The sequence below is a fragment of the Myotis nattereri genome, assembly GCF_964212035.1.
Source record: "Myotis nattereri genome assembly, chromosome: 1".
Taxonomy (NCBI): Eukaryota; Metazoa; Chordata; class Mammalia; order Chiroptera; family Vespertilionidae; genus Myotis; species Myotis nattereri.
In genome coordinates this window covers 9,436,108-9,443,972 of record NC_138075.1, presented here as the reverse complement: position 1 = coordinate 9,443,972, position 7,865 = coordinate 9,436,108, and the positions used below count along the sequence as shown (strand labels likewise).

At 46.5% G+C, this 7,865-nt stretch overlaps 1 protein-coding gene across 1 annotated transcript in view; it reads left to right on the top strand.

Annotated features, from left to right (window-relative positions):
* Positions 1–1,811: 1,811 nt before the first annotated feature.
* BTBD7 (BTB domain containing 7) overlaps positions 1,812–7,865 on the top strand; it is a 79,054-nt gene continuing 73,000 nt past the window's right edge. Inside the window, exon 1 of the mRNA XM_081097281.1 lies at positions 1,812–2,038. The gene's annotated coding sequence lies outside the window, so the exon portion shown is untranslated. The remainder of the gene's footprint in view (positions 2,039–7,865) is intronic.

Below are 7,865 nucleotides of genomic sequence, written 5' to 3'. Positions count from 1 at the left end.
GAGAACCAAAGTCAAGCAATGAATGTTAGAAATAAATGAGAAAGTGTAACTAGTGGAGACTGATCTTATTTAACTTTTAATAAGTTGTAAAGAGGTGGTATGGACAATGGACTTTTTAGTTTTCAAATAATAGCTCTTTCAATTAATGCAATATTTAGCTGAAGACAAAGGCAAAATAATGGAAAATAACAGTAGGTGGCTGTAATTTACATAATATTTAATTATATATTAAGGGGAAGTAAAACAATACAGGGCAATAAGAGGTGGGCATCTAGAGCCAATTCTTTGGGCCAAGTAGATGGGCCAATTTCCCTTGTATTTTCTCACTTTATGCGGGTCCTGTGTACGGTCCACATCTCTGTACTCAGTTGAAGAGTACACAGGCAGAGGGGATTCTTTTTCAGACAAAGAAATACTACCGTCTGTCTCTGTTTAAACAATCTCCAAACTTTCAAGGATTAGTGTAGGGGGAAATGCATGGGGTGAAGGGGGGAAAAAATGAATACAAATTGGGAAGAGGTATCCCTAGAAAGTAAAAGGTGAAGAATGAGCAAAAGAAAGACAGAACACATTTGAAAAAAGTACAGACAAAAGCAATGATCCTATTCAAAGAGATAAAGTAGTTCCATTGAAGGATGTCAAAAACTTAAACCCTCCAAATGGATATGAAGCATATTTAAATATATCAGAGATGGTTAAAAACACATCACAAAATTTGAAATTGCTCTCATCTTCTGAAGTGTAGAGGTGATCTGAGAACAACACAAATACTCGGTATAACTTAAAAATCTTGTTTCTCAAAGGGAGTAAAGTTGAAAATGCACACACTTTAAAAAGGGTTTTCGGTTAATTCCAGAGAACAAATACATCTTGTTTTCCTAAGGCCTATCAGAGAACTGTCAGGGGTTACGACCTCATGACTAGGGTCAGAAACGTCTGGGTTCTAGTCTTGGCTTGCCTACTTGCTAATGCTACATGTGTGCCCCTGGGCAAAGGACTTGGTATTTCAAAGTCCCCTCAGCTGTAAAAGACGATAATAATACCTGTCCCGTCTACCTCAAAGGATAGTTTCGGTGTTCAAACGAAGTCTTGTATTTCACGGTGTTTTGAGAACTGCCTGGTGCTCCATAAATACGGTGGGTTTTTTTTGGTTTTTCCTATTGCATCACTGACATTTTCGCAAACTTTCAAACAAGGGACATGTTAGAGCAATTTGACGCCTCTGCGTGGCAACCGTGGCACCGCTTTCATCAATTCTTGTCCCTCGTTTATGAGCGTGTCTTGTTGAGAACAACTTTTCAGCGTCTTTAACAGATTTTTTTTTTTAACCTGCTACACAACTAGCAAGGTGGTGCCTGTAAAAGCACCGCGCAGACAGGGCTGAAGATAAACTGCCAGGCGCCAAGAATGCCCTCTTGGAGGCTGGTGCATTGTGTGCGGTCCATCAGGACGTGGTCCGCAGAACGGAAACGTGAATGGGCAGACCTGGAGGTCCAACACCGTAGTTACGGGAATTCCATTCTGGGGCCTGTAGTGAGGTGTCACCATTCCCAGGAAGAAGCAGGACACGACAACCAACTTCAAAGTCAGAGGGCCCAGTGTCCAACCCCCGGCGTGGAGCGGGGATACTGCGCACGCATGCGGCTCCCCGGTGGCCGGGCTCGCGATCGCGCCTGCCCCGCCCCGCCCCGCCCGGTGCGCGCGCCGCCGCCGGCCCACGTGACCCCAGGCGCGTCGACGGCGGGGGCGCGGGCCGGCTCCGCAGCGCCGCGCAGGCGCCCCAGGGCCGCACCGGGCCGAGCCCCTCCTGCTCTCTCTAGGAGTCAAAATGGCGGCGAGGGAACCCTGGAGCAGTCCCGGAGCCTGAGCCCCTGACAGGAGCGGAGAGGCGGCAGCGGCGGCGGCGGCAGGAGGAGGAGGAGGATGGCAGGGGGTGCTGGGGCCGGTGCGGACGGCGGTGCTGGTGGCGGCGGCGGCGGGGGTGACGGCCGCGGTCCCAGCGGCGGCAGCCACAGCAGCGGCGGGAGGAGCCTCCAGGGTGAGTGTCCCTCGGTGTCTGAGGCTGGGAGCCGAGGCTGTCCTGCGCGGCGCTAGGCGTCCCGGCGAGGAAGGGGCTGAGCCTGGAGGTGAGGGGGCCGTGCTTGGGGCCGGGCCACCGCAGGAGGCGCTGGACTGCCGCCGGGGTAGGGGCAGTCGTCCGTCCGGGGGTGAGGCGGCGGCGGCGGACTGGCCGGTCCCGGTGCATCCTGAGGGGCGGGCTCGGCCGGGCGCCGCCGTCCCGGGGGCAGAGGCGCGAGGTGTGGCGCTCGGAGCGGGGAGCGCGGCACTCGGGGGCCGCGGCGGCCCGTCGGGCTCCGGGCTCGGGGCGCGGAGGGGCGGGACCCGCCGCTCCCAGGACTCCGGGAAACCGCTCCCCCGCCTCGGGCGCGTGTTTGCCGGGCTGCGGGGCTGCGGCCGCCCCGGGTGGACGGGAGAGCGGCCGGCCGGCAGCGGAGAGGGAGCAGGCCGCTCCCGGGGGGAGAAGTTAGGCTGTGCGGTAAGTTTCTGTGGTGGGGCTGCAGCCGGAACTGCGCTTTGACAGGTTGGAAGGGAGACGTTGTTGATCGGGGCGTCTGCGCCCGCCCGGAGGACCCGAAAGCGAGCCTTTCCCGTGGGTTCTCCTTCGCACGGCGGCTTCTTGTCCTGACACCGAGGGTGAGAACTTTGTCGCCGTTGTTTTATTTGTCTTTGTTTTCTTTTCTTTTTTTTTTTTTTTGAGAAGCTTTTCTTTTTTATTTTCCTTTTTTAACATTTTTTTAGAAGCTTTGAGTGTTGTTTCTGCTTTGAACTACAATGGCAGGTCTTCGCATACCAGCACAGATAACCAGTCCTCCGCTTTAGGCCCAGTTTACAGAAGCGCCTTGCTTATCTTCGCCGGAGCACTGTTCCCTCTGCTAAAACATCTTGCTGTAATGAGGACATAGGCTCCCCCTCCCCCGACCACCCCCCCCCCCCAATTACTTAGTTTTTTCAACTAACAGATTTTTTCTTGTTGTTGGTCTTTGAGTAGTATCTATTTCTTTTAGGTTGCTGAAATAATTTCCTTTCTTCCGGAGATGTGGAAGAAAGACTTGAAATTGTAAGAATCACACCTTTACTGGCAGCTGTGGTTAAACTTGTCGTGGGGTTTCGGAGTCAGGAAAACCTTGAGAGATCTGGTGGGACTGGTTTTGGAGCCGGGACACTAGGGGCAGGCACAGGGAGGTGAGTGAGTGAGCGGCTTCGTGCGGGCGCTGCAGCTGCTCAGGGTTGGACCTAAACTAGGGTCTAGGGGGCTCCCTTTAGACACCTCTTTCCACTACACTCCTGAGCTTCTTGTTCGTTGGTTTGCATCTGTCGCCACCAGTACCCATCCCTAGGTCTTCGTGCAGTAAAGTTGAAAACAGAAACGAAAGAACTTTGGTGTGATTCTGACAGCTACTATCCGTTACCATAAGTAACTGATGATTTTTTTTTCTAACCTGAATTTAATAGAAATGGACTGACATTTCACTTAGAGTTTTCATAGCCTGTGGCTGCATTGTGCCCACTTACGGCATTCATGGCTCATTCTTGCATGCATTCAGTAAAGCCCAAAGGTGAATATTCTGTCCCACAACCTAACTACTGTATTGTTCTGTGCCCCAACATCAGCATTTAAACAGGTTTTTTGTATCAGACTCTAATTTTAGGATTTAAAACACCTGTTTTATGTTTGCTGCGTTATACCACCTAGTAGTTTCTTTTTTAAAATCTTTGAAAAAACCTTTATTGTTGAAAGCATTACATATGTCCCCTTTTTACCCCATTGACCCCATGTATATCACCCAGTTTCCATGTGTCTTGTTAAGTCACAGAAATTTCTTTGTTGTGCCAGAGGTTAACCTTCAGAAATAAAGTAATGTCTAATGATTCTGATTTCATAGCCTAGTTAACGAAATGCACACATCCAAAATTATACCTGTGTTCAATTAAACCTGTTACCTACTTTGTGCTTTGTGTTATATACTACAGGAAGAAAGAAAAAAGTGTAATATATAGACTTTACCTTCAGGAAAGATAAGATGTACCTCTGTGAGTCTAGAAGACAATCTAGTAAGTTCTACCAATACAAAGAATGCTGTAGGTGTTCAGTTCACGGGGAGATGATGAGGTGGGGAGGTGATGAGGTGTCGGGAGTCTAAAGAACTTCCTGGAACACTTGGGACTTGAACTAGCTTATGAGGGTTTAGATTTACAGAGAGATTGGAGCAGTTACTTCTTGAGATAAAAGCAAGAGTATAATGTGGAGATTAGCTTTGGGGGAGGAGAATGGAGGGAAGCTAGGCTGAGCTGACTAAATTTCTTTGAGGGACTAAAAGGAAAACATGAGATAGTTGGAAGATTTTGGAAGAGTTTGAGTATTGGATTGAAGAGATTTAGATTTTTATCCTCTTTTGCAAGATATGGGAAGCTTTTGAAAGTTTGGAGGCCAGACATTAATGTTACACCAGTAAGCTGGACCTATCAGTTATCTACAGATTGAGCTAGAATGAGAAGCGACTGGACTGAACCAGGGACAGCAGTCGCTATTGCATTTACCTGCATATGAAGAGATAAGATCTTAGACTAGGATAGTCAGTAGGAAGGATACATAGCTGGTGTTGTTTTTGTTTTTATTGTGGTGAAAATATATAACATGGAATTCCATTTTAACTTCTTTAAAGTCTTTAGTTCTGTGGCATTAAGATTGTTGTGCAACTGCCCTGGCCAGTGTGGCTCAGTTGTTTGGGTGTCATCCCATCAACCAGGAGGTTGACGGTTCCATTTCCAGTCAAGGGCACATGCCCAGGTTGCAGGTTCAATCCTTGTAAGGGGCATGCAGAAGGCAGCCGATCAATGATTCTCTCACATCATTGATGTTTCTCTCTCTCCCTATCCCTTCCTCTCTCTCTAAAAGTCAATAAATTATTCTTGCGTTGCCAGTGTGACTCAGTGGTTGAGTGTTGACCTATGAACCAGGAGGTCACGGCTCAATTCCTCTTCAGGGCACATGTCTGGGTTGTGGCTCAATCCCTAGTGGGGTGTGCAGGAGGCAGCGGATCAATGATTCTCTTTCATTGTTGATATTTCTCTCTCTCTCCCTCTCCCTTCCACTCTGAAGTCAATAAAAATATATATTTTTAAGAAATAAATAAACTATTCTTTTTAAAAAAAAGATTGTGCAACCATCACCACTATCCATCTCCAAAACTCTTCATCTTCCCCAAGTGAAATTTTCTGCCTATGAAACACTAACTCTCCATTTCCCTTTATCTGCAGCCTCTGGCAATGACCATTCTACTTCTGTCTTTGAATTTTACTACTCTGGAAACTCATATAAGTGGAATCTTACAATATTTATCCTTATGTGACTGGCTTATTTCACTTAGCATAATATCTTCAAAGTTCATCTATCTTATAGCTTTTGTCAGAATTTCCTTCATTTTTAACCAGTTAACTGCTACAATTTTGAATTTAATTAAAAAAACTCTGCTGCATCGTCTATAGATGCTTATGGCGTACAAATCGTTAAGGCTGAATAATATTCCATTGTATGTATATAGTATACTATATTTTATTCATGCATTTATCTGTCAATGGATAGTTGGTTTGCTCCCATTTTTTGGCTTTTGTGAATAATGTTGCTATGAGCATGGGTGTATAAATATCTGAGTGTGTACTTTCATTTCTTTTGGATGTATACCCAGAACATTTTACCTTCCCACTATCACTGTATAAGCCAGCCGTGGGCAAACTACGGCCCGCGGGCCGGATCCGGCCCGTTTGAAATGAATAAAACTAAAAAAAAAAGACCGTACCCTTTTATGTAATGATGTTTACTTTGAATTTATATTAGTTCACACAAACACTCCATCCATGCTTTTGTTCCGGCCCTCCGGTCCAGTTTAAGAACCCGTTGTGGCCCTCGAGTCAAAAAGTTTGCCCACCCCTGGTATAAGCGTTCCAATTTCTCCACATCCTCAACAACGTGCTTTTTTATTTTGATAGTCATACTAATGGGTGTGAATGACATCTCATTGTGATTTTGATTTGCATATCTTCTTTGAAGAGATACCAATTTAAATTATTTGCCCATATAAAAAATATATATGTTTTTATTGATTTCAGAGTTGGAAGGGAGGGTGGGAGAGAGATAGAAGCATCAATGATGACAGAGAATCATTGATCGGCTGCTTCTCACATGTGCCCCAACCAGGAATGGAACCTGAAATCCAAACAGGTGACCTGACTGGAAATCAAACCAGCAACCTTCCAATGCATGGGAAGACTCTTCAACCAATTGAGCCACAGTGGCCAAGGCTGCAGTGGTTTTTAATTTTTTTTAATTATTAAAATGTTGACAATCTATAAATTTGGCATTACAAATTGAGTCTTTCACATCCTTACTATCTTTTTAAAAAATATATTTTATTGACTTTTTACAGAAGAAGGGAGAGGGATAGAGACTTAGAAACATTGATGAGAAAGAAACATCGATTAGCTGCCTCCTGCACACCCCCTACTGGGGATGTACCTGTAACCAAGGTACATGCCCTCGACCGGAATTGAACCTGGGACCCTTCAGTCCGCAGGCTGACACTCTACCCACTGAGCCACACTGGTTAGAGCCTCACTATCCTATGTAATAAAGAGCTAATATGCAAGTGGTCGTTGCACCCTCATGCGGGGCCAGGGGACCTGAGGCAGTGCCCCCCACCTGGCAGGGCTTGACAGGGGACCTGAGACCACACCCCCCACCCTGCAGGGCTTGATGGGGGACCTGAGGCTGCGCCCCCCTGCCTGGCAGGGATTGACAGGGGATCTGAGGCTGTGTGTCCCCCTCATCCCCGCCCGGCAGGGCTTGATGAGGGTGGGGCCTGCTGGGTCTGGTTCTCACTTGATTTTGAGGTGCACATGGGTGGGCGGGGACTTGGCTCTGGGTCACACTGCACGCCCCAGACTCTGACAGGAGGGAGATTTTCATATATATTTTACTAATTTTCTTTAAATCTCTGACGCTTCTATTATAGAGAAAGAGCAAGTAGCAATATTAAAATATTTCCTCTATTTCCCTTTTAATGTGCACGAATTTCATACACTGGGCCGCTAGTCTTTAATAATACAGAGATTTCAAAAACATATAATGGCCCTAGCTGGTTTGGCTCAGTGGATAGAGCGTCAGCCTGTGGACTGAGGAGTCCCAGGTTTGATTCCAGTCAAGGGCATATGCTCGGGTTGTGGGCTCAATCCCCAGTAGGAGGTGTGCAGGAGGCAGCCAATCAATGATTCTCTCTCATCATTATTGTTCTCTCTCTCTCTCTCTCTCTCTCTCCCTCTCTCCCTCCCTTCGTAGCTGAAATCAATAAAAATATATATTTTTAAAAAACACAAAGACATATAATGTACTAAGTTTTATAATGGACATTAAACCTATGTAGGGAATATTATGTTAAGGTTGGAATAAACAGGAATCATCACAATCTAATAGACACCAAAACCTTTAAGTCAGGGGTCCTCAAAGTTTTTAAACGGGGGACCAGTTCACTGTCCCTCAGACTGTTGGAGGGCCGGACTATAGTTTAAAAAAAAACTTTGAACAAATTCCTATGCACACTGCACATAGCTTATTTTGAAGTAAAAAAACAAAACGGGAACAAATACAGTATTTGTATTTGCATGTGGCCCGCGGGCCGTAGTTTGAGGACCGCTGCTTTAAGTCATAGAATTCAGGCCTTGGCCAATGTGGCTCACTTGGTTTAGTGGCGTCCCTGCACTGAAAGGTAGCCTGTTCAATTCCTGGCAGCCACTAGGGACTCTGATTGATA